Raw genomic sequence first — 19216 nt, forward strand, 5'->3', positions numbered from 1 at the left:
TGTGAAAAGGACAATCCCTAAATTTTAGTGGATGCCAAATGAAGAATTGTCTAGATAAATGTTTCTCTCCTCTGTAATTCACATTCTAAACTTAATATAATATTTAAAATACTAATTTGCTTTTCTGTAGTAGCAAAAGGAAAGGCCTTGCTCCTGCTGCAGATTTGTGTGTGTGTGTGTGTGTGTGTGTGTGCGTGTGCTTGATGTGTTATTTGTTTTGTTTTTATATGGAGAAGGTTTTAAGTACAAAAGAAGTATGTACAGACACTGATGGTCTCTCAACCACCTGCCTCAGCCCACCTGACTTTAGAGCAACTTCAATGCACATTCCATACACTTCCTGTGCACACCTTGAGGGCACACTCCTGGCACCTGTTTGCTTTTGGCCTCAGGGCTTTCTCCACAGCCATAGAAGGCTGCTCATCTGGATCCTAGAGCCCAAAAGTGCAAGAGAAAGAAGAGAGGAGGGTAGCTTTAATACTGACCCCCAAAAGGAACCTTCAGTCAATAAGGTTTAGAAGTTGATGGATAAACACTGTAGCCTCTCATCCCTTGATGGGACAATTCTGGAGCATGGTCTACTCAGTTCCTTAGCAATGCCCAGCAGACATAAGCCACAGTTGCTCACAGTGGAAACCCACTCTTTAAAAACCACTTTATTGGCTTTCCTCTTTTCTTTGTCTCAGATTCCCAGCTCCCACATTTCTGCTTCCTAGGATCACCTCAAAAATAAGCTACCTGCTCAAAAGTTCTTATCTCAGTATCTGCTTTCAGGGAAACCCAAATTATGTAAAATTATGAAAATGAAAAATGGATAAATGAGTAAAGGCAGCATTAATTGATTGAAAATTTGCAAACAATTTACTTTAAAGAATCCCTTTTGCTATTTTTCCACTATGGACCTGATGTTTTAAAGATTTTTTCTTATGAAATAAATTGTATTTATAAGATAATAATAAATGTTGTCTTAAGGTCAAAAACAATCTGCTTTTAATACTAGTGTTTTCTCCACCAAGATTATATTATTTTTGCCAAAAAGCAAAGAAGACTGGAGTTTTAACTAGTCTACTTAATATTTATGTGTGTGTGTTCCATTCGACTTGTTCAAAACAGTTCCCCAAGTCTGATTATTATACTGTATTATTTTTTAAATAGACACACAGCACATGGTGGGAACCCAGAGGCTGAGAATTCCATACTAGCAAGTTCTTCCCACGAAGGGTGTTTTGGGGACCAGCGATAGAGCGATGTCAATCCCTAGGTCCTAGCTGTTGGCAGCTTTCAGAGCTTGTTTACAGTCTCTTCTTTTTTGACTTGTGATATCCCAGTTTGGTTTGTAGGCCTTGAACATTTCACAAGTCCCCTGCCTCTATCTTCTTTTTTTTTCTTTATAGACAGAGTCTTGCTCTGTTGCTCAGGCTGGGGTGCAGTGGTGTAATATAGTTCACTGTAAACTCAAACTCCTGGACTCAAGCAATCTTCCCACCTAAGCCTCCCAAGTACCTAGGACTAAAGGAGGTCACCACCACACCCAGCTAATTTTTTTGTTTGTTTGTTTTTGGTAGAGATAAAGTCTCACTGTGTTGCCTAGGCCGATCTTGAACTCTTGTCCTCAAGCAATTCTCCTGCCCTGGCCTCCTAAACCCTTGGAATTACCGGTGTGAGCTACCGCACCCAGTCTCCTTCCTCTATCTTAAGTCAGCCATCATCCCACTTAACCCAGACTTGGCAGCTTTGTGTGGCCATCTCTCCACAGATGTTTGTTATTCCCCAATCCGCTGTTCTGTCCTAATTGTCATCTTCTGCCAAACTGAGAAATAATGAGACTGGCTGAGGCAGGATAGAAGAGCAGTGGTATCAAGTTAGAAGTCCTGGGTTCTAGTTCCAGTTCTGCCCTTCCTCGTATGGAGACACTAGAGAAAGCATAATCTACTTGAGCTCCGTCTTCTCATCTTTAATGTGGAGATAGCATGATCAATTTTGAATTCTCACAGGGTTTGAGAGATAAAAACTGCTTCAGAAACAATAAGGCAAGGAAGTTCAGTGTAGTGTTGTTTTTGAGATTGAAAAATTAGAACTGGACTTAAATATTTAAATATGAGCGGCCAGTTAAATTATGACATAATCATTATAATCTTTGCAACCATTAAGATTTATGTTGGAGAATAGTTAAAGGTGTTGGAAATTAAGTGGAAAAAAACAAATTATAAAACACTTATGTGAAAGTAGAGATTACCAGGAGTGGGGTAGAGAAGGGCATGAGGAGTTATTTAATGGATACAGAGTTTCTGTTTGATGAAAAAGTTCTGGAAATGAATAGTAGTGGTGGTTGTACAACATTGTGAATGTACTTAATGCCACAAAAAAATTTTTTTTTTTTTGAGACAGAGTCTTGCTCTGTTGACCAGCCTGGAGTGCAGTGGCACAAGCACAGCTCACTGCAGCTTCTTTCTCCTGGGCTCAAGCAATCCTCCCACCTCAGCCTCCCGAGTAACTGGGACTATCAGCACAAGCCCAGCTAATTTTTGTATTCTTTGTAGAGACAAGGTTTCACCATGTTGCCCAGGCTAGTCTCAAACTCCTGGGCCCAAGCAATCCCCCAACCTTGGCCCCCCAAAGTGCTGGCATTACAGGTATGAACCACCACACCCAGCCAGAGTTGTACATTTAGAAAAGGTTAAACTTGTAAATTTTATGTTATGTATATTTTATCACTATAAAACAAAAGGTAGCTGGAAGGTTGAAGAATGTAGTTCTTAATAAGGTAAAAACAAAACACAGTTCTCATGTGAAATCATGGAAATTTCTTCTAATTTATGACTATTCTAATTTTCATGGGCATATAATTAGATGAGCTATTAAATTATTTACTTGAAATTTTCAGCACAAAAATAAATGTGTTTGTATTTTTAAAACAATTTGTGTAGGGTGATCCTATTTTTAAAATTTATGTGTATATATTATATATGCACATTATAAACATATACACATATATATGCAAACTACATGCATATCTGCTTTTTCTAAATTTTCTATGGTGAATATTTATTACTCCTACAACAAATGAAGTACCATATAAACCATAAGGAACTTTTATTACTTATATGGTGGCTTTGGCCTGTCATAGTGTATAATACTCAACTGTTGCCAAAGGAATATGTCTCAGGTAATCTCCAGTTGGTGGTTTACTTGAATTTGCAGGTGGAGACAACAGAATATGCAATGTTTGAAAAGTGATGGACTCTGTGGCTCATTTGAGGCCTTGAAGTAAGTCCATTATATTTGGAACATTATGTCTGTGAGTGGATGCTGTTGGGATAAAGGGCTCAGGATGAATCTGGAGAGGTAGGCAAGTAATAAAGAGACAAGTTGAGCACATTAGAGTTTGGACTTATCCTAAGGGCAACAGCAAACCACTAATGGGGTTTAAGCCAATGAAATCATTAGGTTTACACATTAAAAAGATTAAGGTGTTTGTCTCATGCTAAAGGCACCAGAGAGGAGCAAGACTGGAAGCAGAGAGGTTGATTATGAGGCTGTCATAGTCTCCCAGGCCATCTGGACAGGAGTGGTCACCAGAGGGATAAAGCCTGTGGATCTGAGACACATCTAGAAAGTAGAACTTTTGTGATGCTTAGTTCTGATTGGATATGGAGAAGAAGGGTAAGCACTATCTAGGATGCCTCGAGGTCTTAGCTTTGGGCAATGGAGAAGGGGCTGTGTCACCTACTAAGATACGAATCAAGTAGGAACTTGTTTGAGGGTGGAGGAAAGTAACAGGTTTATCTTGGAACCTGCCGAGTTTGGTGTCTGTGCAGTTGGAAATCCAGAAAAAGGAAAACTCAGAAGAGGTATCAGGAGCCAGTGGCATATAGAGGGTAACTGAAGCCATGAGAGTGGACAGGATCTCCCAGGAAGAGCGTGTAGAGAAGAGGTTTGTAGTCTTTCTTGGGGGTAAAGGGGTGATAATCTGATGAAGTCCATGAACCTTTCCTTCAGAAACGTTCTGAAGGGGCTTGGTTGTTAAGAAAATGGAAGAAATCAGGACATAGTTGAGGGTTGTCATGAGGTCAAGAAAGATTGAGACTTAACTATGTTTAGATAGACAAGTAGTCAGGAAATGATTAGAGAAACAGAAGAGAGGAAGAAAATTCAACGAGAAAACCAAACCCTTGAGAAATGACAAAGAGACTGGCTCCCTAAGAGAGCAAAAGGCAAGAGTGTTAGGCAAAAGCAGGGGCAACTTTTTAAAGTCAGGAACAAGGAAGAAAAGCTAGAAGAGAACGCAGGTGGGCTTGTGGGTTGGAAATTGAAGACTTTCTTATCAGATGACTTCTGTGGACTCAGTGAATAGGAGGTGAGGTCATCTAATGAGAGTCGGCAGAGGTCACAGGTCTGTGAAATGACCACTGTAGAGATTAGATATGGAAAACACTATGGGATTTCTAGGCAGTAGAAGCCCAGTTAAATATGGGGACCAGGCATATATAACGACATAAATCTGGGTGATTTTTCTTCAGCAAATCTTGAGATCCTTGGTGAAAGTGAGAAGAATGCAATGGTTCAATTTTTTAAGGGCTATCAATTTGCCAAGGATTGTGAGTAAAAGATAGCAGGGCAAAGGAGATGAAGAGTCAAATGAGAACTGATCACAGAATGATGAACCAGGTATCAAAGCTGTCTGGAAATAAAATGAGGTCAGAAAGAGAATGATGAAAGGAGACAATGGATATACCTAGGGATTAAAAATACCAAAGCATGCAGCCAGCCAACCTGTGTGCTCAGCAGTTCATTTGTTTTAAAGACTTTTATTTTTATTATTTTTTAAAATCACCAAGTGTCTTGATGCACCTATGTTGTAGTTTGATCATGAATTCCTGACCAGAACACTGAAGCTGAGGGAAGCCATTTGAAATCAAATTCCTTGTTCCAACCTAACAGCAAAGACTGTATAATCATTAATTTGCCTTTCAAATACAGGACCAGAATTAGATAGTAAAATATGTCTTGCATTCCCAAACTTAGGCTAATATCACTTGCACATGTAAAGGCTATGGACTAGGTATTAGATAATATTGGAGATTTATAAACCTTCTTATGTATATAATAATATTGTAGTTATGTAGGTTGATGTCCTTGTTTTTAAGAGATGCCTGTGAAGTGTGTGGAGGTGAACTACCAGCTTATCTGTGACTTATTTTCAAATGGTTATGGGAAAATGTATAACAAAGCAAATATGGCAAAATGCTAACAATTATTGATCAGAGTTGATGGTTCTCTACAAAGGAAGAGGGTTAATTTTACTTCCTGGGGAACATTGGCAACATTTGGAGACATTTCTGTCTGTCTCAAGTCAGGGGGAGGGTATGTGTATGCGTGCATGGGCATGCACTACTGGCATTTAGTGAGAAACCAGGGGTGTTGCTTGTCATGGTTTGGCTCTGTCTCAACCCAAATCTCATCTCAAGTTGTAATCCCCACGTGTCAGGGGAAGGGCCTGTCGGGAGGTGATTGAATCATGGGGGTGGACGTCCCCTTTGCTGTTCTCGTGATAGTGAGTGAGTTCTCAAGAGATCTGGTTGTTTGAAAGCGTGTGGCACTTCCTTCTTCACTCTCTCTCCTGCTCAGCCATGGTAAGACATGCTGGCTTCCTGCTTGCCTTCCGCCACGATTGTAAGTTTCCTGAGGCCTCCCAGTCATGCTTCCGGTTAACACAGAACCGTGAGTCAATTAAACCTTTTTTCTTCATAAATTACCCAGTCTCAGGTAGTTCCTTATAGCAGTGTGGAAACAGACTGTACACAGCTGAATATCCTACATTGCACGGGAAGGCCCCCAACAACAGAATTATCCATCCCGAAATGCCATAGTGCTGAGGCTGAGAAACCCTGAGCTCGTGGTAGATATATAGATGATCATGGTGCCACTGCTAGTCTTTCACCTGTCCAAAATATTTTAAAACTTTTGCTAAAGGAAGTTTGAAATGAGAACTAAACTATGAGAACAAAAGAAGACATCTATCTTCTAACTAGTAAATGATAAATTATTATTGGTGGTGGTCAGAGATTTTGTTTGTGATTGAGGATTCTCTTGAAAACCATAACTTTTAGGTGGATGGCTGGAAACCATTCCTCACCCTCCCTATGGTCAATCAGTCAAAAATAGAACATTGTTTTTATTCAGTACTTGAATTTTTTTGTGCAAAATGTTCTCAGAGGAAGAAAAAGGAAGGAAAATGGACTGTTATAGACCACTTACTATGACCTAGGTATCATGCTGAGCACTTTTCATACACAGTCCTGTCTGGCTTGGAGTCAGCTGATACAGATTTAAGTATTCGTTGTGTCACACAGTGACTAATTTCTTTCTTTCTTTCTTTCTTTTATTTTTTTTTCTTGAGACAGAGTTTTGCTCTTGTTGCCCAGGCTGGAGTGCAATGGTGCGATCTTGGCTCACCACAACCTCTGCCTCCCAGGTTCAAGCGATTCTTCAGCCTCAGCCTCCCGAGTAGCTGGGATTAGAGGCATGCACCACCACGCCCGGACAATTTTGTATTTTTAGTAGAGATGGGGTTTCTCCATGTTGGTCAGGCTGCTCTCGAACTCCCAACCTCAGGTCATCCGCCCACCTCTGCCTCCCAAAGTGCTGGGACTATAGGCGTGAGCCACCACACCTGGCCACAATGACTAATTTCATTCATTTATTTAATCATTTATTTCTCCACTCAGCAAACTTTTATTAGATACCTGCTAAGTTTCAGACACTGCTGGACCCTGGGGATATAGAAATAAATAAGGTATATTGCTTGACCTCGGGAAGCATATGGCCTATTGAGGGAGACAGAAAATTTAATAGTGAGCCATGAGAAATGATCCTCTCTAGAAGAATGGACAAGTTCCTCTAGGGGCACATAGGAGGTCAACAAAACCAGAGACAACTTCTCAGACTTAGGATACTTAGGAGTAAATCCACTCAAGGGACACTGGCGTGAGATTGGGGTGAGTGAGCTGTGAGGGTATGGGGATGAGTGTAGCACTCAGAGCTTGAGACAGTTCTGGAGCTCCTTCTATGTAGGTGGAGCAGCATGTTAAAGGCCTGGAGATGAGAGAGAAAATGGAACGCCTTACAGTCCTTGCATGCATTCTAAGGCTTAATTTCAGCAGGCATCAGAATCTCCTAAAGGATTTGTGAAAGCACAGATTACAAGACCTCACTCTCATAGTTTCTGATTCAGTGGGACTGGATGGGGCCCAAGTAGTTGTGTTTCTAACAAGTTCTCAGATGATGCCGAGGCTCCCTGTCTAAGGACAACACTTAGAGAATTCCTGCCTTAGAGAAACTACAGGTAGTTCGACTAGGGCTGAAGCTGAAGAGATGATCAAATTTGGACTAAATTATTGAGCCAATAGGGAGCTATTGAAGTGTTTTAACCACTTGAGCACTTTAATGCATAATCTCTCTTAGCCCTTGTATCTTCATTGTAACATGGGAGACTAATAACTATCAAACTATCTATCTCTCAGCATTCTTTTGAGAATAAAACCACGCAACATTATGTAAGTAAATTATAAACCACCATATAAATGTCAGAGATAATTATTAAAATTAACTCACTTACAGCTGAAAATATTCTCTTTTTCCAGATAATAAAACTGAGGTATAGTAGGCACAGTTGGTATCAGCCAAAGCATCTTGGGCCTGGCTCCAGCATGCTCACCAGTGCACCACCCTGATCCTCCCTGCCACTCCAGTCAGGAGGAAAAATGTTTTAGTGTTACAAAAAGCCTCTGCTCCCAGTTGTCATTCCACCTTCTTCTTGACCTTAACCTATTGAGTGAAGTAGATGGTGAGGCTGATTGTCCCAGAGTGGAATCTAAGAGAATGACTCACCCAGAGGTCAAATATGTAGCCCAGCTGAGCAAGGGTGGCCGGTAAAGCTGAGGTCAGACAGTCAGGCATAACTCACAGTTCTGCCCACTAGGCTTACCTGAGGTCCAAGAACTGGCACAGGGTTTTTGCCAAGGAGATGCTGGGCTCTGAGGTTGTCTCAGTCAGCAAGTGGCACCCAAAAGGAGAACTTCAAAGATTCATTCCTGGGAAACCCCATTAAGGAAAATAAAATAGTTTGGGGAATTGGCAACTTTTCAGTTTTCCTATCATGAGTGGAAGAAACAAAGCTGACCAGGCATGGTGGCTCATGCCTGTAATCCCAGCACTATGGGAGGCCAAAGCAGGAGGATCACTTCAGTTCAAGAGTTCAAGACCAGCCTGAGCAACACAGTGAGACACCCATCTCCATTTAAAAAAAAAAAAAAAGAAAGAAAAAAGAAACCAAGCTGTATGTTTTTTATCTTTACGTTTGTATGTCACTTTGCAGTTTAGATTCGCTTTTACTTTTACTTTCTCTTTTGATTCTCATGGGCAGTATTGTTGTTCCATTTTATAAATGGAACATTTATAAAAGGCATAATTTAGAACACTATAAATGAGAAGTTCAGTGGTTTGATAAGAATAACACATCCAGCTGGTCTTCAGATTTCAAATCTTATGCACTGGACTCCACCAAAATATTTATGTGAAATAAACGTAGCATGTAACAACTGTTTTCAACAAATGTGGTGATTACATATGTAGTATATGGAATCATCTATCTATCATCTATCTATCTATCTGAATGCCTTATATGCTTTTATTTTCCCATTTTCTCCTGGCAATACTATTTGGTTATTTCATCTACTTTTTAATTGTTTGGTTTGTTTTTGATTAACCTTCTATAATCTAGTCAGATGAATTAGAACATATTTTGGTGGAAATAATCCTTGCAATATAAGGATTAAAAATAGTGAAAATTTGTGATGTGATTAAATGAAATGGAATTAGGAAAAGATGCAGGTTTAATGGTGAAAACTCTGCACTGTAAAAAGAACATTTAGTTAATCACAGGAATTATCATTTTTTTAAATTCAGAAAACAAAGATTCTAAAGCTCCTTTAAACATTTTTCAGAAATAATGCACATAGTACTTCTGTGAGAGTAGCCAGAGTGCTAAAGTAAAAAGAGAGTCCTTGATCAGCTCCCTCCACAGCCATAAATAATCCAGTCCAATAAACTGTAAAGGACTCACGGTATGGTAGAGACCAGAGTTCAAATTCAGCAAGCCACTAGAAGCACTGCAGAATTTTAAGCACTTTTTCTTCCCTTCCTGAATAACGTCTGGCATTTGTGGAAGATCACGGATGGTCATCAATTTTTCCTCTTACATAGATTCTACATATATGAGCTTGAGCAAACCTGGGCTTCCGAGGGTCTGTCTTTTTAAATCCAGAGTCCATTTGTTTTTCTTAAAAAAGATTAGTGCCCTGCTTGGAATCATAAACCTTCGAGACTGGGATGGAGTTTGTAGATTATCAGGGTGAAGACTGCATAAGTTGCCCAGTGTCGCTTGGCCAGCTGGGACCCAGGTTTCCCGACTTGCTTTCATGGTCTCATGATGATTCTAAGGATGTAAAGAGACTAAAACAAGAATAAAAAGAAATTATTTAATTGCATGGGGGGAATGTTTATAATATACTGTTGTGTGAAGAAAGCACACACCGCAGTATATATCATAGGATTCTATTTGGTGGGGGAAGGATGGAAAGAATGTATGTATGTTAGGTACAAAAAAGGCCAGGGAGATGTCAGCAGGCCTAATAGCTCTAGGTGGGGCAGTTAGCAGGAATTGCTCTTTTCTTCCTTGAGTTTTTATATATTTTCCAGATTTTTAAATGAATACATATAACTTTGATAATCAGAAAGAAATTGATGTTATAAGCGAGGGATTGAAAGCATCCTAAGAAGGTCACACAGGCACATTTCAGGAATACAAAGATGAGTAGCTTTAGAATCTTTTGTTTCCAGAGACTGGAGAGCAGAGGACTGTTATCTGTAGAAGACAGGTATTTGACCAGAGCTGTGCAGCAGTATGATGAAGGCAGATGGACGAATTGGCACCTAAGAGCCAACGCACGGGCTACAAGACAAACATCCACAGTGAGGCTGCAGTGACAGCCTCTCTTTACTGGGCAAAGTCAGCTTACTTCCCACTTCCCATTACTCCTACCACCAAAACCATTGCAGAATCCTGAACTATGAACCCCTATGTTCACTTTCCTAGAGATGTGGAATACTCCTCTGGAACTGTGGCTTTCTGAAGGAAGCTGATTCTTTTTTTTTTTTTTTTTTGAGACGGAGTTTCGCTCTTGTTGCCCGGTGACTGGAATGCAATGGCGCGATCTCGGCTCACAGCAACCTCCGCCTCCCAGGTTCAAGAGATTCTCCTGCCTCAGCCTCCCAAGTAACTGGAATTACAGGCATGCACCACCAAGTCCGGATAATTTTGTACTTTTTTAAAAGTAGAGACAAGGTTTCTCCATGTTGGTCAGGCTGGTCTCGAATTCTCCACCTCAGGTGATCCACCCCCCGCAGCCTCCCAAAATGCTGGGATTACAGGCGTGAGCCACCGTGAAATCTCTCATTGCTACTCCATTCTTTCTGCCCAACTTGACTTAGTAGCTTATATTCAGAACTAGCAAAGAACAGGAAAAAGCAATAAAAATAATAAGTAGATTGATGAGCAGGTGGACTGAATAATTACTTTCAGTTATAGAACTCCTCCTATTTACCTTCCAGGTTCTAATTTATGTGCTATATTATTTCTAATACTTGGCATTGTTGCTAATATTTACATTATCTCTAACTTCAACAGGAGGCATTATTACTCCATTTCAGAGGTGTTAAAACTTAGCCTGAGAGAGGTTGAGTTATTGAACAGAGCAGGTTTAGAACCCAGACCTGTTTGATTCCAAGGCCCTGACCCTTTGAATGTCATGGCCTTTTACTCTGTGCTCTGAGATGGCTCAGTACTTGCTTAGTGGGCCCAATAGAGTACTGAAGGAGAAAGAAGAGCACTGGATTAGGAGTCTATGTCTGGATGCACCATCGAAGTGGAACCCAGGCATGGGCAGCTGTTTAAATGATCTCCAAATGGCCCATGGCTGAATCATCTCCATCTTCATGTTGTTTGCCAACACAACAGACATTCTTTGCCACAGTTGGTTTTTGTTTGTTCATTTCTCTGATATGTCGACCCTACTTAATATAAGGAAATAGAAAATTTCCTGATTAAATTAAATGAGATCGAACTCAAGTCTGTTTGGAAGATGGATTTAGGTGGAGGATAAACAGTAGGGTAGGTTTCTGGAAAGTGAACTCAAAATGGCAGCGCCCTGGCTGTCAAACCTCATTTCCTTTTCTCGTTTCCTTTTCATCTCACATCCCCATCTCATAAATGCTCATCTTTCCTCTGTGAACTGACTGATGTCAATCACATAGAGAACTTCAAACTCCCTCAGAGTTCCTTTAAAGAGAATCAACCGTAATGTGGTTTCCATCTAGTTAAGTGCTAGAGTCTTGTGTAAGTAAACAACCCAACTTTGACACCAGAAAGTTTATGGTATGGTTGGGGTTGTGGTTGGAGTGGAGGAGAAGCAGGCTTAAGGGAAATTTTAAGTAGGAGATTTCTCTTCAGAAAAGAAAATGAAGTCTTGGCTGAAGTTGTTCTCTATTTCATCAGTGTTACAGGCACTCCACACCAAGCTCAGGTTGCACCCTGCCCTCTGCACTTGACCTTAGGCTACAGGTCTGGGCAAGGGAAGTTGTAACAATTAATTGCCCTATTTCCTGCAAGATCAAGTCTAGGGCTCATAAGCCAAAGAAGAGAAATTCTTCTCCAGTGACTGAAAAGTCACCTTCTTCAGCTCCTTCACCTTCACTCTTTTCTCTTCAGGGAAAGCTGCCCTTCTCCTGGGGACTGGTATGTTACCTTATGAATACTGGGAATTGGGTAGCTGATTTTCAATTTTCGTGTTTGCTGCAAGGAAGCTTACATACAAATTTGGGATGCACTTCTAGTAGAGTGTGCTGGCTTTCAGGGCATAACTTGGAACACTAATCTTACCTGTTTTTCACCTGATTCGTCCTACAATCTCTTTTATTTTCCATAGGTATCTTAATTTGATGGATTTTTTAACATCCTGCATTGTTTGTGTCTTTGCAAGCTGTCTTCAATTGTTCTGGAACAAGTAGTAAGAACTCCATGTATCTGTCAAGCCACATATTTAGGTGTCTGTCCAACATACAATAACACTCTTCTCCCCATTCTTCTGTAGGAACTGCCTTAGCCACAGGAATGAGACCCCAAGTCAACCTGTTTGCACTATGTGATCCTGCCTGTTGGGCCAACTTAACTGGGATTGAGGTAGATACCTAACCCAACCTGAGCCACACAAATTCTCTTCTCCGGGAATTTGAAATTGGGAGTGGCAAATGCCTAGTCTGCTAGGCTGGGTACTTGACTATGTAAATATCTGCAGCATTGATTCTTAACCCTGGCTGCCCCATAGAATCACCAGGGACACTGAAAAAATACTGGTCCATCTCTGCTTATTAAGGAATTTGAAGATATATACATTGTATGTGACCCATTAATTCTTCTCCCAGATAAATCTACGGATTGGATTTATTATCATCATTCTTCTAAAGAGTTTGTGACTGGAGCATATGAAATGTAACCCTTAAATTTTTCTACCTCTCATTGAAAATTGTTGCATAGAAAGGATGCAAAACCAAAGTACTTTCTGTTCACTTCAGTCCCAACATCTGCAAGTAGATAGATAGAATTTTGAATGAATTGAAGAGTCTCTCACTACCATTGGACTTTATTTCTGATACCATTATTGGTATTTCTGATTACCATTGGACTTATTAGGAGATTTTATATATATATATATATATATATATATATATATATATATATATATATATATATATTATATATAGTGTATTTGTAATTTTTTTGTAGGGTCATGTTGCCCAGGCTGGTCTGGACCTCCTGGCCTCAAGTGATCCTCATGCCTCAGCCTCCCAAACTCCTGGGATTACAAGCATAAGTCACCACACACTGGGCCAACATACATTTCTTTTTATTTCTTTTTAATTTTAGTTTTTTTTGAGACAGAATCTCACTCTGTCACCCAGGCTGGAGTGCAGTGGTAAGATCTCGGCTCACTGCAACCTCTGCCTCCCGGGTTCAAGCGATTCTCGTGCCTTAGCTTCCCGAGTAGCTGGGACTATAGATGCATGCTACCATACCTGGCTAATTTTTGTATTTTTTTGTAGAGTTTCATCATGTTTGTCAGACTGGTCTCAAACTCCTGGCCTCAAGTGATCCATCCACCTAGGCCTCCCAAAGTGCTGGGATTACGAGTGTGAGCCACCATGCTCAGCCAACATACATTTCTTTAACACTTTCTATGTTTAAGGCCTTTTGCTCGTGCTGGGGGTGGTGAGGGGAAGGGAAGAAAGTAGATATCTGGAAAGACCTGACCCTAGGGAGACAGGCAACAAGCAACATGGCAGAGAGGAATTAATGGTCATATTCTTAGGATATAGCAGTAAGGAAGGCACCAGAAGCTTGCTCCAAGCAATACTAGCAGGTTCTGCTTATCTTGTTTTATGTCAGATAATCTATTATTCCTTCCATTTGTAGAAATAATCATGGGGTGGCTAAAGTGTCATTCAAATTATGCCCATGAAGAGGCTAGATGCAACCAGCCTCCAAGAACAGTCTCATTTAAATCTAGATAAAACCTATCAGATATTCCACATATTATAATTCCCATTTGAATTCCTCACTCAGCACCAATTTTCTCAGTTGGCCTTTCTTGCCCTTTCTTTTTATTGTTTATCTACCTTTGAAAATAACAAAGAAATGGAGTGGGAAATGGAAAATTACTCTGTTGGAAAAACTCACCTTCTTAAATGTGAGTTTTCAACGCGTTTAGAAATATAGTATAGAATTTCTGAGTGTACCCAGATATCTCCTCAAGCTAGTGTAACTGACAGAGCTCCCGGTTGGAAAGAAAAACACATTAACAGTAATACTTAATATTTACTGAGTACTTACACACCAGACAATTCTGCTAAAAGGTTAGATGCAATATCTTACTTAATGTTCAGAATAATCCTTGAGTAATTCCATCTTCTCGGTGTTACAGAAGAGCAAACTGAGGCTTAGAGAGGTAAAGGAATGTGCCCAAGGTCATGCAGGTCACTAAGGGTGGACACTGGATCAGTACTTCGGTATGTCCACTAGAATTTGAGAACATTGTTTTTGATAGTTGCTGTATCATTTACCATTCAAGTAATGCCTGGCATTGGGAGGCACTCAATAAATATTTGTTGAGTGAGTGAATAAGTGAATGACTATCTGGCTCCAGTAGAAAATCTCTAGCAGGTGGGTAGAATCACATGCCTAATGGATAAAGCCCCTACACCATGGATTATGGGCTTGAGCCGGGAGGTGTCTGCTTTCAGAAATGAATGGTGGCATAGAAATAGTATCCCATGACCCAGAAAAGCTAGGTTCTTATCTTGGCTCTTTAGCTGTGTGACCTTGGGCCCATCATCCTCATGCCTTTCTGAGCTTCAGATGTCATTTCTGCGAGATGAGAGCCCTCAGAGTACCTCTGCATTCTCTTCCAACTCCAACAGCCTGTCAGTCACAAGAATTTTACACTTCAGAAATTGATCTTCTGGATAAACCACTCCAAGGACAAACCCCAAATGGTTTCCAGCTGTCAGAAGAGATTCATTCCCACCCCAAATACGGTACCACCTTCTCTGTCTCTCCAGATTCCCTACTGGGATGCTGCATTTAGTGTTTATTTCTTTTACTTTCTTTTCTTCCCCACTTTTCAACTTTTAATTTTGAAATGATTTTTTACTCACACAGGAAGTAAGAAAAAATTTCGGATTACCCTTCTTATAGTTTCCCCAAATGTTAACATTTTTCATGCCACAGTGAAATGATCAAAATCAGAAAGTTAACATTGATAAAATACTATTTTCTGACCTACAGTCCTCAAGTTCACCAATAGTCTCACTAACCTACTTTTTTTTCTGCTCCAAGATCCAGCCCAAATTTACGTGTTGCATTTAGTTTGTCTTGTTTTGTTTGTCTTCCTTGATTTGCAACAGATTCTCAGTCTGTCTTTGTCTTTCATGCCCTTGATGCATTTGGAGTATTGCCAAGGTATTTTTTAGAACGTCCCTCAATTCGGGTTGGTCTGGTGGTGACTGAGTTCAATTTATACACTTTTAGTAAAAATATCACAGAAGTGATTTGATTCCTTATTTTGCCTCTTATCAGGCGCTATGTGGTGTCAATTTGTCATATTACCCATGATGCTTTTTGTTGCTCTCAGTTTTATCATATTCTAGATGTTTTATCTAAAAGTAGAGTAATAATAATAATACCTGCCTCACAAAGTTGTTGTGAAGATTAAGTAGAAAAAAGGCCATATAAAGCACAATTCCTGCGATAGCAGGGCTTATCATTTTCATCTTTTTTTTTAAGTATATCAAATAATTAGGAAATTATTTGAGTAAAAATGTGAGTTTCTGATTGAGCTGGAGTTGGGGCATTTGCAAATCCACATTTTGCCTTTGCATTCACTGCTGCAGCTGTGCCCCCTGAAGTCAGGAGAATTCCAGCAGGCCCGGAAGGATCACAACTCTCAATGTTTCTCTGTAAGGGCAGCAAATGTAACTAAAGTGTCATTTGAATGTTTGGCTATTGTAAGCTCAGTGGCAGGGGACATGTCTATTCAACCCTGGATCTGGCCTACAAGATGTCAGATAACCTTTTCAAGGGCATGAGATGTTAATAGTTTTTGAAGTCAAGTTACTAGATATTATGTTTTTGCCTGGGTAAAACATACGATGAATGTATAAATCTGGGTTTTACAGGTGACATCTACATAGAATGTTTATTTAACTAACTGCAGTTGGTTTATTTAACTAACAGACTGACATGTAGGTATTCTGTAATATTTTTCTATTAGTCTGTGAATAGGCAGTCCAATGAATTATTTATTGGGCTAACACATCCTGGCGCTTTTTTTTTTTTTTTTTTTGAACATTCTCTATTGGAAGTCACGGTTTTGCTTACTCAATTAACCTTCTCCTGCCCACATCTTCTCTCTTGAGGAGTAAACCACCAAAATACAAAGCAGCATTTTGGTGTACAGAGGAAGGGATCAAGCTTGCTCAAGATCTTATTCTCCTCCAGTTGTAATCTCTCCAAAATCACATGTAGAACCTTATTTTCTAATTGATTATAGGGCATGAGATGCACAAACACCAATTCACTATGCTTTTCTAGAAATGAGTAAAGCTGCGGCAGAGAAGTAAAGAGAGAAAACATTCCCCTCGTTCTGCCAGATTCCAGACTCATTTCTCTGAAGATAGCCACCATTTGAAGAGTACTACCAAGGTACCTTGTAGGACGTCCCTCTGTTTGGGCTGGTGCTGGGGATGGCAGTGACAACAAGAACTGTTGAATCAGAAAGTATTTTTCTATTGTCCCTTTACCCTCCATGCTCTCTATAGTGCCTTTTTTTTTTTTCCTTTTTTCTCTTCCCCATATTGCTGTTGTGGTCGTTCAAGTCGGGCGTGATCGTGGCTTGAACTAGGGTGGTTGAGGAGGAGGGAACTAACAGTAGAGCTAAGATTCAGAGGTGTATTTGAGCTTATTGTTGACAGGATTTCCTGATAGATTGGTTGAGGGAGTGTGAGTAAAAGAGATAAGTCAATGATAATTCCAGGGCTTTTTTGTTTGTTTTTTTGAGTCGGAGTCTCACTCTGTTGCCGAGGCTGGAGTGCAGTGGCATGATCTTGGCTCATTGCAACCTCAGCCTCCAGGTTCAAGCAATTCTCATGCCTCAGCCTTCCAAGTAGCTGGGATTACAGGCATGCACCACTATGCCCAGCTAATTTTTGTATTTTTAATAGAGACGGGGTTTCACCATGTCTGGTCTCAAACTCCTGGCTAGTCTCAAACTCCTGGCCTCAAGTGATCTGCCCGCCTTGGCCTCCCAAAGTGTGCTGAGATTACAGGTGTGAGCCATCGTGCCCGGCCTAGGTTTTTGGTTTTTTTTTCCTGAGCAACTAGGCAACTAGATGGTTGCTGGTGCTATTTACTGAGGTAGGGAACCCAGAGAGAAGAGCAAATTTGGAAAGAAGGGCTCAAGAGTTTTGTTTGGGGCCTGTTATGTTTGAAATGCCTATTAGAGAACCAAGGAGACGTGTCAAATAAGCAGTTTGGATATATAAGCCTGGAATTTAGGAAAGTGTAGTGGAAAGAACATGGGATTTTGTGTGGTACATTTGGAATTACAATCTGTTTTTTTGTTTTTTGTTTTTTTTTTTTTGAGACAGAGTCTCACTCTGTTGCCCAGGCTGGAGTCAGTGGTGTGATCTCAGCTCGCTGCAACCTCCGCCTCCCAGATTCAAGCGATTCTCCTGCCTCAGCCTGCCATGTAGCTGGGACTACAGGTGTGTGCCACCACGCCCGGCTAATTTTTTTGCATTTTTAGTAGAGACAGGGTTTTACCATATTGGCCAGGCTGGTCTTGAACTCCTGACCTTGTGATCCGCCTGCCGCGGCCTCCCAAAGTGCTGGGATTACAGGCATGAGCCCCCATGCCCAGCCCAGAATTACAGTCTTTTTATAAGACTTTGACTATGTATTTAACCTCTCTGGCTCACAATTAACATATACATCAATTGTAAATTATATTAGTCATATTTCAGTTATCTATTGCTATGTAACAAACCACACCAAAGTATAGTGGCTTAAAACAAAAATGACCTATTACTTTTATCATTTATTTATTTACTTTTAAGACAGGGTCTCACTTCGTCGCCCAGGCTGGAGTGCAGTGGCACAATCTTGGCTCACTGCAACCTCCACCTCCCAGGCTCAAGCCATCCTCCCACCTCAGTCTCCCGAGTAACTGGGACTACAGGTGCATACCACCACACCCAGCTAATTTTTGAGGTTTTTTTTAAGAGATGGGGTTCACCATGTTGCCCAGGCTGGTCTCGAACTCCTAGCCTCAAGCAATCCGCCCACTTTGGCCTCCCAAAGTGTTGGGATTACAGGCGTGAGCCGCCATACCTGGCCTAATGATTTATTACATTAAAATTATTCTGTGGGTTGGGATTTAGCTGGGTGGTTCTGCTGGCTTTGCTTGGGTCTCTTATTCAACAATAATCAGCTGAGAGCTTGGCTGGGGTTGGAGTGTCCAAGATGGCTTCTCACTCTCCAGAGCCTCTCTCCAGTTGACCTCTCATGATTTAGTAATTTAGCCTGAGCTTTTTACATGGCAACATAGATCTTGAGAAGACAAATCCAATGTTCAAGCACTTATTCAGCCTCTACTTGTATCATGCTTGCTAATGTCCCACAGGACAAGGCAAATCAGATGGCTAGGCCCAAGGTCAATGTGGGAGAGGGTATAATACTGGAAGGTGTTATTAATTGTGGATCACCATTAATTGAGTCTACCACAGCTGACTTGATCAGGTTTTTGTGAAGATGAAGTAAGGTAACACATGTAAATTGACTGCCACATGGTAGATTCTCAATAAATATTAGCTATTATTATTAAGACATAGCTTCAAAATCAATTCCCGGGACCTGTAGATATTAGTCTTATTTTACTAATATATGTATAGGAGAAGAAAATGAACATGCTTTCTTGTTTCTTTATTGTTTTCTCCCGCAGAAGTAGAGCTACAGTTCTTTTTCCTTTGCACTCAATTGTATTGCCTAATAGATGTTCTAGGATTATATAACATTTGGTGAATAAGTAATCTACTGCTCTTGTTTTCGAAAAGTAAAAATTCCCTTTTAATGTTCTCATTAAAATGGCTTTGAAACCAAAGTTTAAAATCTGAACACAGATTTTTTTCCAATAATTTTCCCAAATGTAAAATTTGTATTTGCCGATTTTTAAATTTTGTAACCTAAGTCTATTACTTATTTCTAACTGTAATTCTGCTACAATTTCTTTCTTTCTTTCTTTCTTTTTTTTTTTTTTTTGTTTTTTTTTTGAGACAGAGTCTCACTCTGTCGCCAGGGCTGGAGTGCAGTGGGTTCCATGCACTCCATGGTTGCATGATCTCGGCTCATTGCAACCTCCGCCTCCTGGGTTCAAGCGATTCTCCTGCCTCAGCCTCCTGAGTAGCTGGGATTATAGGTGTCTGCCGTTATGGACAGCTAATTTTTTGTATTTTTAGTAGAGACGGGGTTTCACTGTGTTGGCCAGGC

Source organism: Gorilla gorilla, chromosome 2 (assembly GCF_029281585.2).
Source record: "Gorilla gorilla gorilla isolate KB3781 chromosome 2, NHGRI_mGorGor1-v2.1_pri, whole genome shotgun sequence".
Classification (NCBI taxonomy): domain Eukaryota; kingdom Metazoa; phylum Chordata; class Mammalia; order Primates; family Hominidae; genus Gorilla; species Gorilla gorilla.